The 13,426-nt window shown below is 32.5% G+C and overlaps 1 long non-coding RNA gene across 1 annotated transcript in view; it reads right to left on the bottom strand.

The window, feature by feature from the left end:
* Positions 1-834: 834 nt before the first annotated feature.
* The window catches only part of LOC120203419, a 46,017-nt gene continuing 33,425 nt past the window's right edge, over positions 835-13,426 (bottom strand). Inside the window, exon 3 of the long non-coding RNA XR_005523828.1 lies at positions 835-903. This is a non-coding gene — a long non-coding RNA (uncharacterized LOC120203419). The remainder of the gene's footprint in view (positions 904-13,426) is intronic.

The following is a 13,426-nucleotide window of genomic DNA, read 5'->3' as shown; positions in this document are numbered from 1 at the left end:
GTAAATATAATAGACAACACATCCGGCGGTGCTTTGTCAATATCCATAACACAACCCAAAATCCATTCAGAATAGCCTGAGGAAAATGGAATTTGAAGATAGCACAAATAAGTCAAATCCCAAATATCAAGAGCCAAAGTAAGAAAAACACAAACTCATTTAAAGGAAACAAACCTAGTAAGTGATCCAGGCTGCTATCTAATTTCAAAACAAGTTGGAGACACATCTTTGCATTCAGGAAAAAGAGTAAATTAATATAAATAACTTAATATATTCTTATATATTTTGTCATTTATAATTTAAATATGAATATTATTATACTTATAAACTATATTAATATATTATAAAAATTAAGAATAAATTAAGAATAAGTTAACATAAATTATGAATAACTTAATATAAATTAAGAAAAAATGAAAGGGTGTTTTGTATAGATAGAGAAAAACCATACAAAACAAAACATCAAATCGGGCCACATTACAAAACCTCCTAACCTAATTGGAGGAAAAAGTGCACCGAAACGATGACATTACAATACCAACAATAAATTAATATAACTAAGAATAAATTAATTTAATTCAGAATAGATTAATATAATTCTTTTTTGAAAGGGGTGTTTTGTATAGATAGAGAAAAACCATACAAAACAAACATCGAATCGGGCCTGTTAAAAAACCTCCCTACACCTAATCGGAGGGAAAAAAGTGCACCGAAACAATGACATTACAATACCAACAATAAATTAATATAATTAAAATTATAAATTAAAAATATATTTAAATTACGAATAAATAATTTAAATTAAGAATAAATTAACAAGCATCTTAACCTGTGGCAGCTCTAAAAGAAAAGACAAGCATCTTTCCCGTAACTCACCGCAATCCTTTTTAGAAAGATTTGTCCCTGAAAACAAAAATAAATACAATAAGAGACAAAAACAACGAAAAGATCATGGGCAACACACAAGAGAATAAACATGATATATCTATAACAGCTTAACATCTAGCGTATTATGGAAAAATTCATTGTATCAACCAACTAATATCTAGCGTATTATGGAAAAGTAATTGAACAATGAAAGAACGAAAGAAAATTAACTATTCTTCAAACAGAGAAAAAAATAATGCTTTAATATCATGGATTTCTCTCTCTCTCTCTCTCTCTCTCTCTATGAATCACGATTAGAATTCAAAGAAACGCTTGGAAATAAAACCTAAAAGCTGGAAACAAACAAAACCCAGAGGAAAAACGCAAGAAATCATTTCCCTGATAAAATTGAACAAATAGCCAATGACCCCAATTAAACCCTAAACCCTCCTTCCTTATTTTACCCCAACCCCAAAACAAAATGCAACCATTACCCAATATTCCAATTCGAATCAAAAAATGAAAGAAGAAAGGGTGAAAAAAGAAACCCAGAACACCAGGCATTGTTCAATACAATAATACAACATTAATGAATGCAACATACCACTACTATCGCAAACTTCATAGTCCATACCGAGAAAAAAATTCAAAAATAACGAAGCAGCAAAAGATCCCCCGTTCGTTGAAGGAAAACAGCACCCCCGAAAGAAAAGAAACAAAACCCTAACGAGAGAAGAAGCTGGTGACGACGCAATCGATCCAATGGAAATGGGAAGAGTTGAAGTAGAGAGAAGTGGAAGGCTTTTTGGTATAATTTTGGAAAGAGATTTGATTTGGGATGGAAGATGGATTAAGGCAAGGCAAAGGAGGGTTTTCTTGGACTTGAAATTGTTCCTCGAAGATAAGAAAGAAAGAAAGGCAGTGAAGAAAAAGAAATATCGGGACATTAATAAATGCAACATACCGGGAAGAAAAGTTCAAAAATAACGAAGCAGCAAAAATTCCCGTTAGATATGATAGCCATTGGTTGAATATGAGCCGTTACATATGATAGGCTCGTTACATATGATAGGCTCCTATGAGCCGTTACATATGATAGGCTCCTATGAGCCGTTACATATGAGCCGTTGGTTGAATATTGAATAAGGATGGCCACGGGCTGTTTTTTTTTTTACTGTTCTAACCTTGATTCAAAAATATTTGATTAAGTTTTCAAAACAAATTCAGATTAAGAGAAGTTTGACTGTGTAAGGCTAAAGCACTCTGATGTAATTTACTGCACATAACAAATACCAGTAGCCATTATGTTCAATCGATATTTTTGACCCTATTTTAAGGTAAGAACTCATACTTTCATTTGATATTACGGAACACAAATTTAATCCGAAACGAACTCGAAATTTTAAAATAAAAAATAGTATATGATCGGACAAATCGAAACCTATAAGATACTTGTCAAATGTCCATCCTATTAATGAGATAAAAAAACAATATTCTTTTAAACAATTTTAAAAAACAATTTGAAAAAAAATACTATTCAATATAGGTTTTCATTAGTGGTACTAGATTTTCGAGTACCCACATATTTAAATATTTGATTTTTTAAATAAAATATATATCTATATTTTAATTTGAAAATCATTTATTTATTATTTGAATACTCATAGAATTTAAGTATTTGTATATATTTATATATTTTAACAAATTCAAATCCGTATCTTTTTTTTAACCATAAATTGGTAAGACAACATGATCAGTCACTCTTAAACAAAAATTAATTTCACTTAAAATTATTATTAATAATTAATAATTTTCTTGATGTTTCAATAATCGTTATACAAATAAACTAATACTTAATTTTATTATTTTAAATTCGTTAAATTTTTATATTTTATGAATTTGAATAGATTTTTACTTTTGATATTTTTTTATTATTTTTAAACATTTTAAACTCCTTTTATAGTTAATTTAATTTGAAAAAAATAAAAAATCAAGATTAAACTAGAAAAGAATATTCAAAGACTAAATTTATTTTTTAAAGTTTGAGAAAAGAAATTATAATTAGGGTTAAAATATCTATTATCCATCTATCTCAATTGGATCTTAGATGGATTAATTTTATTATGCAAATATAATAGGCTAGAATTCAAACTTGTGTAATCATATCATGGTCCACGAGGTTTAGGCAATACATCAACTATATATTATAATTTTTTGTATTATTTGATTCATAATTAGAATTTTAAAATGGCACGAATCAAGCTATTTCAGTGAAAAGGGATGATTGTTATTCCTAGAGGTTTTAGGTTCGAGCATCAAATACTAAATAAGGATGTTTGAGCTTTCATTGTTAAATGATTGTGAATCTTTCAAACAAATAACACCTTATAACCATCCTAGATTATTTAAAGAAAAAAAATTAAACTTGGTATTTCATGGTCACAAGAAGCAAATACACCTATAACATTTTTGTTATCAATACATGGGCTTTATTAGGGATGAGTGTTTGATCGAGGAGATACGAGTCGAGTTATTTGAGTTAACTAGTGTCCTAATGTTATAACTCAACTTTATTTGAAATTTTTCGAGTCGAGTTGCTCAAGTTTGTTTAAATTTAATTATAATATGTATATTATGGTATACTTTTATTCCAATTTAAACAATTTTCTATAACTATACATACATATATTTTTTCACATTTTTTCATATGTGATATACAAATCATATAGAATTGATGCACTTGACTAAAACTTGAAAATCAATACTCTAATCACTAAAGGTTTGAGTTATTCGAGTCACTATTCGAGTTATATTTTATAACAGACTTAAATTAAATTTTTTTGAGTCGAATCAAGTGAAGTCAAATCAACTCGAAAAAATTAATTTTTTTGAGTTGAGTGAAATTTTACTCATCCTTAACTCTATGTTTTGCTAAAAACAAATTTGTGCATTAGCAACAAAGATAGATGTTGATAAGATAATTTTTTTTCCGCAACCACCTTGAAGAAGCAAATTCCCATCATCCTCGTATATATAATATAAAACCGATTTGAAAGTATAAAACGAAATAAACAAATTAGTTTTGTATATATATATAATGGTAACTACAATATTGATCATTTTCGATTAAATTTTGTATATTTTTCACTGAATTCATAAATATAATATTTAATCACTTCGTTTTTATTTTATTAGATGCGGTCACTGAGGGTTAACTATTGTTAGACTTTAATAGATTGTTGACGTAACACAATTAACATATAAATTAAAAATGATAAACTACACAATAATCACTAATATTTGAGTAAATTTAATTTTTCCTATTGAATTGCATCATCTCGAATTGCATAAATTGCATAAAACCCCGGTGTCACTCTTTTATATCCCGACTATGTCTCTCCACTGTTATTGAGTGATTTGTCAATTCTCTTTTAAGTATCGTGTGTTTACTTTCAAAGAGCTCGAACTGGTAACTCATAAGTTCTCTGAAAGTAATCTTCTGGGTGAGAATGAGTTTGGACTTGTTTACAAGGGTTTATCGATGACAATCTCAGACCTAACTTGAAGGCTCAATTTATTACTATGAAGATCCCTAATTTGGATGACACGGCAAAGGGAATGACTGGTGACATTTATATGTTACCATTTCAATGTTGTTCTTGATGAATTTATGTTGAATATAGTAAAATGACTACTAATTCTGATATTCTTTTTTCCCACAAGCTAAAGTTACTTTTTTAGACAATTAAAGAACCCCTACGTAGTGAACTTATTGGATATTGCTACGAGGATGAACACAAACATCTGGTATATGAATACATGGAACGTGACTGTAGATGTTCGTTTGACCGGGTTTCATCAAGTTTCATTCGTATTTTATAAATATTAATAGTTTAAATACATGAGATTATCAGGCTTCATTTAGTTTATATATGTGTGTTTTTAATTATATGGGTATATATTATTATATATGACTTATGTATATGTTTGATATGGGTGAGGATATTATGGTAAAGGCGTGTGCGTGTGTTTGTATTGTAAATATATTATATATATAGGTTAATATGTTACGTATATATATTATCTGTGTGGGGGGGGGTTAATGGTTGTTGGAGTGTGTTCTTTATTATAAAGATGAATATATTTTATATGGATATTATTATATATATATATATATATAATATATATAAAAAATGACCTCTAAATAAATGATAACTTATATTAAACTTTGGAATTTTCAGGCCCAATTACAAACTAAAAAAAAAAGAAATACAAGGCAAATGATCCAACGGCCCAGATTCATTCCAATTCGAGATCCCTATGTGCCTACGCCTGCTGCTCGCTTGTACCCGAGCACCTGCAACGGTTGTTTGTCGCCTCCACTAAATTGGAGTCCATATTTAAAAGAATCATGATTAAAAGTCATCATCAATCTTAATTAGAGTGTGATTAGATACCTAAAATGATTGTCATTTAATAAAATTTAGTTTTTAAAAATTATCAAAACAACGTTTTAAGATTTGTGTATCAAAATTGAGTTTGAGAGTCGATTACGTAGGAAAGAATCATACCCCAAGAACGTCCTAAAATCGATATCTAGTTAGTTAGTTGTTGTCTTTGCAAGGAAGTGTACGAATTCAAATTTTTTAATTGAAGATCCAATTTTTAGTGACCAAATAAATCTTAATTTATTAATTTGATAATTCCAAGAATATCAAAATATCATATCTTCTCTTGTAATTCTCAATCTTAATTATTATCGATGTACCTAAGAGGAAAAATATGATAAATGCACATGAATTATAAAAATTAAGAGATCATCAATTCCTTAGACCTTCCTTAAACCTGATAAAGAATGTTCAAATATTTAAAAAGACAAAAAAAGTATTTGGAATAGAAACGACTTTTTCTACATCAATTTAAATACAAGAACATATCATTTTCCCTCGGTTGTACAAATTTTATGAATATCAATTTTATGTGACACTAAATGGGATACAACTTTTACTCTATACGATCAGATTGGACCCTCGAACTATGAGACAATCCTTCACAAATATAAAACAAAAGAATTATTACCCTTAGTCAAATGATGAAGTTTGGATCTAGTTATACTTACGAGGCTCATAATATGCAAAATGATGTTATGTGTCTAGACTTATATGCACAAAACCATATTGATAAGTTACCTATATATATATATATTGTCATTAATTAATAATTATAAAATACCTATATATTATTAATATATACATATAATATGAGAAGTAATGGATATAAAAATAGGGACTATACAAAACATACCATAGATGCATACAAGTTAAAACGCATTGTAAATGTACATAGGTAAATATAAGGGAAAGTCTAAAGAAAAATAGACTAATATAAGGCTAAAAACGATGTGACCAAAAATTTAATAAAAAACTTAACAAACTTGTTTAATCGCGACCAAAAATATTGGCATAATCATTATATTGTAGGTTGAAAACACAAAATATTTAAAAATTTGGTAACCGGCCAAGTTATATTAAACTGGTTAACATTCTTGAGTAATATTATAGGTTGCACCTTGTTATTTTTAACCGGTTACCATAAAAGTATGAGTAACATTTATGGTTGCACCAAGTTTTGTTTTTTACCAGTTAGCTCATAAGTAAGAGTAATATTATAGGCTACTTCTATTTTTAACTGGTTACCTTATAAGTAGGAGTGACATTTACGATTGTGTCTTGTTTTGTTTTTTTTCGATTAACATGTGCCTTTTTAATTTTAACATGTTACCTTACAGATAGGAGTAATGTTTACGATTGCACAACTTATAAGAGTAACGTTAACGGTTGCGCCTTGTTATTTTTAACATGTTACCTACAAACAGGAGTAACGTTAACGGTTGCACCTTTCATTTTTAACCGGTTACCTTATTAAATATGAGTAATGTTTACGGTTGAGTCTTGTTTTGTTTTGTATCGGTTACCTTATAAGTAGGAGTAACGTTAACAGTTGTGTTTGTTATTTTTAACCACTTACATTATTGGCAGAGATTGAATCCCCAAAGTTGAAGTTTGTGACTGTCTCCGAATTTGTAGAAAGGGGCTGAGGAACTACCGCATTTTGATTTGTTGCAAGCCGAAAAGTAGGCATGTAAGTAGAAATTTGTTACGCAACTGAGTTAACATCAGCTGAAGGGACAACTTTAAAAGGGTTATCACCAGAGTAATCATCAAAACACTGAATCAAAACAATATATATATTATATATATATATATATTGAAGTCCACTGGAATAAAAAAAAAAGAAAAAGTTTAGGGCAAATAAGGGAGAGATAGGACAGAGAAAATAGGGGAAAATCTTTAACCAGTTCCTTAATTAAAAGAATCACGTTACCTGATTTCCAAAATTGGATGATGGCTGATTAGTAGCAAAGGTGGTCATAGCACAAGAGTTGGCACGGGCATCAGAATCAGTAGCATGGTTTTCAAGTGTATAGCAAACGGATCAAACAAAACATTCAATAAGTCTATTTCAACATTGATCGAAGCATAACGAACAACAGTAGCAGGGACACAATTGCTGCAACAGGAGCAGTAATTGGAACAATTGTAATTGATGAGAAATAGATATATTACTTGCAATTCTAGAAGATAAATACAACAAGGTTCAACAAGATTCCAATCTAAGTGTAAATTATAACCTATTGTAATTTAAATTAGGGTTTATTATTGTAAAGTTATATGAATATGTTCAAGTAGTTTAGATAAGAGTCCCAACTAAGTACAATTCTTGTATTACAATCTATAAAAAACTCTTGCCTTTTTTTTTTTTTGAAATTGAATGAGATTTCCTGAAGAAACAAATTGTTTCTCAGCCTACAGATTCTGAAAATAACTCGACCAATAATCAAGTTTCTCAGCCTGGTTCTTCTCTCAACATAACAGACGCCTATCCAATCTCTATCACACACCACAAATTGAAGGGTCATAATTATATTCAATCTTCCCAATATTCAAGCACTACATCAAAGAAGGGGTAAAGAGGATGTATAACTAACAACAAAGGCTGAGATCCCAAAAGTAATGTCCTCATTTAAATGTCTAATCATCGGCAAGAAACATGTAATTTACATACAGAAAATACACTAAAACCTATCACATGAAAAATAAATAAAAATAAAATGGAATGTGAAGCAACAGAGCATGTCAATAACTAACAACAAAAGGCTGAGATCCCAAAAGTAATGTCCTCATTTAAATGTCTAATCATTCGGCAAAGAACATGTGTTTACATACAGAAAATACACTAAACCTATCACATGAAAATAAATAAAATAAAATGGAATGTTAAGCAAGCATGTCAAACCTAATATTTGGAAAACTCAGAATTACAATTCCTATAAGATATGTCAAGACAAAGAACATAACATAACTAAGTTTCATAATTGAAGATGACTATGACCATCCAGGTATAGAATTGGAACATAGATGTTGATGTTTTGAGTTTGATACTGTAAATCAGATATTAGGCTGCAACCTAGAACCTTAAACTGGAAAAGAGAAATTAGGTTGCAATTGCAACCGGTTTTTCTTGTATGTCAGGTGTAATGACGTCTTTAGCTGTTTTTGAGTTTGTTTTAAGTGTTTCTTTACACTACTGTTCGACAGCTGTGCATTTGCGTTCTTTTCTCTTTTTCTGCTGCTCCTCTCCTTTTTTGCTTTCAAGCTTGTTTCTTGGTTTAACATTAACAGTGGTAATCAGAGTTGTTCTTGAGGGCTGTGAGGTTTTATTGCTATTTGAGAGTGACTAAAACACTTTGTGTTTGAGTTTTTTGAGTGTTTTCTAAAATGGCTTCTTCAAATGCTCCTTCAACAATGTTCCTAATTTTACAGGAACTCATACCATGTTTGGGCAGTTAAGATGAAATCTGAGATCTCTTACCAAATCTCATTCTTGCTCAACTCAAAGCTTATGATGAAGAAATATTTGAAAAGGATAAAGCTTTAACGTGTATTCACTCCGGGCTAGGAGACCACATTTTCACCAACATTATGGATCTTGAAACACCCAAGAGAGTTTGGGATAAACTCAAGGAAATTATGAGGGAGGAGATAGAGTAAGAAACAAAGCTTTTGACTATAAAGAGAATTTTCTATGCTGCAAATGGAGGTGAGTTAATCAAAGATTTTTCAATGAGGTTGGACATGTAAACCAAACCCGTCTTTATGGTCAAGACATCGGATGAAAATATGTGGAGAAAGTCATGATCAGTGTTGGTTCGAAGCAAAATTTCAACTATTGAGGAATATTGTGACAAGTCAAGAGGCGAGTGAAGGTGCATTTATTGATGCTCATAAAGGAGTGAGTTTAAACAACTTAGGGAAAAAATTGAAAGTTCGAACCAGGTAAGGCATTTGTTTTCTCCTGCTGGTCAGAATAGAAAGTCCCCATGTCCTATTTGTAAGAAGACAAATCTGCTGAAAGGATTGTCGGTTCAAAGAAAAGGGCAATACCAAATTTCAGTATACCTTTTGTTATAAGCTTTGCCACACTGAAAAATTCTGGTGGACTAAAAGAAGCAAGCAAAGGACTAAAATACTAATTCTATTAATGGCAGCAAGTATTTTATGATGTTTATAGATGACTTGACAAGAATGTGCTGGGTTTATTTTTAAGACTAAGATAAAGTATTGTCAACGTTCAAAGAATTCAAGAAAATAAACCAATATATAGTCCTAAAATCTTAATTCACAATACTCGGTTGGTGATTCTTGTGGCCCTAACTAGTCTAAATCTATCCTCCTTTCGTTTCGTAACTGCTTATAGACTAAAAATAGTGAAAGTTTTGAAATCTAAATGTTGTAGTTATACCATTTTTACTTGCACTCTCGATGATTCCAACACTTAAGATTTTAGATTTTATGCTAGAGCAATATAAACAGCAGATATCAACGATGATTCCAACACTTAAGATTTTAGATTTATGCTAGAGCAATATTAAACAGCAGATATCAAGCTTAAAACATGAGAAGAGCGGGAGAGAGGGAGCAAGAGAGAATTTGAAAAGTCATTCTTCATCCGGTGAGGAATGGACAACGTTCATGGATATCTGAGCAAGAGAGTCTCAAGGAGAGCGTTAAGAGAACTCTTCCATTATCAAGGTCCAGTCGTTAGGATATTTATTCCAAGTATTAAGAACAAACCAAAGTACAAAGCCTCTATGTTCACTTTTGTTCAGTTTGCTAATGAGGATGGTCTAAGGAAGGCTATTGGAAATGTCATGGAACGTGGATTGATGGGAGAAGAGTATCTGTGGGGGCTGCAAAATATCATAATCCTCAAAGAAGGGAAGTTGATGCAGATAGAGCCCAGGCGGAAGCTAAGAAGTCACTAAAGGTGAAAAAAATGAAGATCAAATAGGGAGTTGAGTCTCCGAGAAGTATAAGGATGACAAATCTTACAAAGAAACACTGGTCTAGGCTAGAAGGTTGAGGGATGAACTTGAAACCCGGGAGATTATAGGGTGTACATGCAACCTACAATTGAGATGAGGAATGTTTGGGAGATGTATATCCATCCAGATGAATTGAATTGGATGAAATGCTCTTTAACATGGATCATTAAATCATCTATTGAGTTGGAACTGATGCAGAAGGCTTTGTTCAATGATGGAATTGAAGTAAAGTTCGCTAGCTGGGGTTATGCATGGAATTCCTGTATTATCACTTTCAGATCGATTGAAGAGTTATCGGAAACACGAATAATAAGAAAGACGAGTTATTTTCTGGTTTGACTGGCTGGCTCCCCTTCTGAATGATGATGGAGTCCCAATGGCCTACTACTTGATTGAATTGTGGTGTTCCACTTTTACGCTGGCACGAATCGTTCTTGGAAAGGTTGCTGGGAGGTGGGGCACGCTGGTTTGCATTCAAGAGTCGACCAAGAATAAAGAGGCGAGATTACTAGTGAGGGTGGTGAGCCTTTTTGAAGTTCTGAATATGATTACTTTAGGATCATATGGGAGATCCTTAAATGAGAATAAGTTGGGTTCGGTGTTCAAAAAGCCGATTGATTTCCTAGAAAAAGCACCAGAGGAGGCTTCAGATGATTTTTTGAGTAAAGATGCATCGTCGGAGGATAAGGTAGGCGGTCGGACGAGAATGGAGGAAGATGAAAATGAGCAGCCATTTGGGGAAGCACGAATAAGGGTGGACACGTGGACTGAAGAGGAAAACAGTTGGAATTGAAAGCGGCGATGGGGGACAATAATCTTCGATGCAGAACAGAGATAGAGAACATATTAATGAGTGTCAGATCTCCTTGATTGGGAATTGTTATCGGGGATACGAGGTGTAGTGGTATCGGTTAGACTGCTTAGGAATGCTGAAGTAAGCTAGTACAGTCCTCGTATGTGTCTGGGTCCAGGCCCTCCGATTCTTGCTGAGTTCAAAGCAATTCAAGCTGGCTTAAATCTTTTTTTTTTTTTTTTGGATTCGGAGTGGAGCGAAAAGGGGCGTCTTATTTTAGAAAGTGATTCTTCCAATGCTTTGAATTGTATTAAAAATCCGGAAGCAAGTCCTGTTGCTTTTGCTCATCTGGTTAAGGAAATTGCCAAGCGCGTGTTGGATTATAATGTGATCATTAGGCATGTTCAGAGTATTAGTTGGGAAGGAGATGATTTAGCTAAGTCGGGCATAGGGTAATGTAGGGTGTTTTCAATTAGTTGTGTAGGTTGAGTTTTTTAAGGTAGAGATTTGGACACTCTTTTCCTCTTCCAATGTCCGTTAAGATATCTATGCTTGACGGTTAAGAAGGTATAAAAAGAATTCAAGAAATTTGTTGAAAATCAAAGTGATTGCAGGTTGAAGGTCTTAAGAACGGACAATGGTGAGAATACGTCCAAGGAGTTTAATGATTTTTGCAGACACTGGGATTCATCATCAACTCATTGTTCCTCACACTCAACAAAATGTAGTTTGTGAAAGGAGAAATAGAACTGTTTTGAATATGTCAAGATGCATGTTGTTTGAAAAACATCTTCCCAAATCTTTTTGGGCAGAAGTCGTCGCTACTTCTGTGTTTATTGAACAGGTTAGCAACCAAGGTTGTGAATGGGAAATTCCTCTTGAAGCATGGTCTGGGTCTAAACCATGTGGAACACCTTAAAGTGTTTGGTTCAATTTGCTTCAGTCATATACCTGCCAATATGAGGTCCAAGTTAGATGAAATGGCCTGGAAAAGAATTTTTATGGATATTCTTCTCAATCCAAGGGTATAGCGTCTTCAATTTGGAAAACAAGAAAGTTGTGGTAACTAGAGACGTCACTTTTGATGAAGGTTCTTATTGTAATTGGGAGAAGAATGATGTGCAGAAACATGATACACTTATAACTGAAGAAGTTATTACAACTGATAATATTAGAATGATGAAACTAGTGATTGTTTCGATACAACAAATATTACTGCCGTTGAGGTTATCAAAACCAAATCCTTAGTTGGCGTGTATGAAAGGTGCAATTTTATCTTTGTTGAACCAACACGTTTTATTGAAGCTTCAAAGGTACCTGAATGGATTGATGCAATGAAGGCACAAATTTCTGCTATTGAGAAAAATGTACATGGTTCTTGACTGATCGACCTAATGACAAGAACATTATAGGTGTGAAGTGGGTGTATAGGACCAAGTTCAATCCAATGGCACTGTGTTCAAGCATAAGGCGAGGTTGGTTGTAAAAGGGTATGCACAGATGGGTGGAGTTGACTACGGTGACACATTTGAAACGGTTGCTAGACTCGATACCATAAGATTACTCATTGCCATTGCAGGTCAATTGGGTTGGAATGTATTCCATTTGGATGTAAAATCTACCTTCTTGAATGAAGATCTTGAAGTAGACATATATGTGAATCAACCTAAAGGTTTTGTAGTTGCTGGAAAGGAGCATCAAGTGTTACTGAATACATTGTTGTTGTTGCTGTAGCAAATCAATCAAATTTGGTTGCAATATTTGCATTCTGATCTTCGATTTGAGCAAGAAGATGCTACTGTTCTACTTTGTAAATTATGTTATAGCAATTGCTGAAAATCCACTTCAGCATGGTAGAACAAATCACATAACGTAAAGTTCCATGCAATTCGTGAAGCTGAAAAGAATTTGTAGATCAAGATGGAATTTCGTAAGTTGTTGATTTGTTGACAAAGGCTCTTTCAAGGTTGCGGAGAAAGTTTCCGATGAGAGTCATGAGTAAGTTTCTTCGGAAGAGGATGTTGCCAGTCGAACGTCAGTTGATGTTGAAGTGCTGGAAAGTTAATAGAGAGTATACGACAAAAGGTTGTCACGTGGATTGAACAAGGGGTGGGTTTCAGATTGATGGGAGTTGGTGAGGGACAACAAACTCCATTTGGAAAAAGGAATGAGAAATGCATTAATAACATGGTGTCAGACTCCTTTGACTTTGGCAGAAAAATGTTGGAGAGTATGCGGGTCTAGGCATAAGAAATTTGGCATTTTCATATACAAGTTCACAGGCCCAATCAGTGGGCAACAATGAGCCCGATTACCCTATC

This window comes from Hibiscus syriacus, unplaced genomic scaffold (genome assembly GCF_006381635.1).
Source record: "Hibiscus syriacus cultivar Baekdansim isolate YM2019G1 unplaced genomic scaffold, ASM638163v2 tig00000002_pilon, whole genome shotgun sequence".
Lineage (NCBI taxonomy): Eukaryota > Viridiplantae > Streptophyta > Magnoliopsida > Malvales > Malvaceae > Hibiscus > Hibiscus syriacus.
Note: the sequence above shows the minus strand (reverse complement) of the source record. Positions and strands in the feature narration are given on the sequence as shown.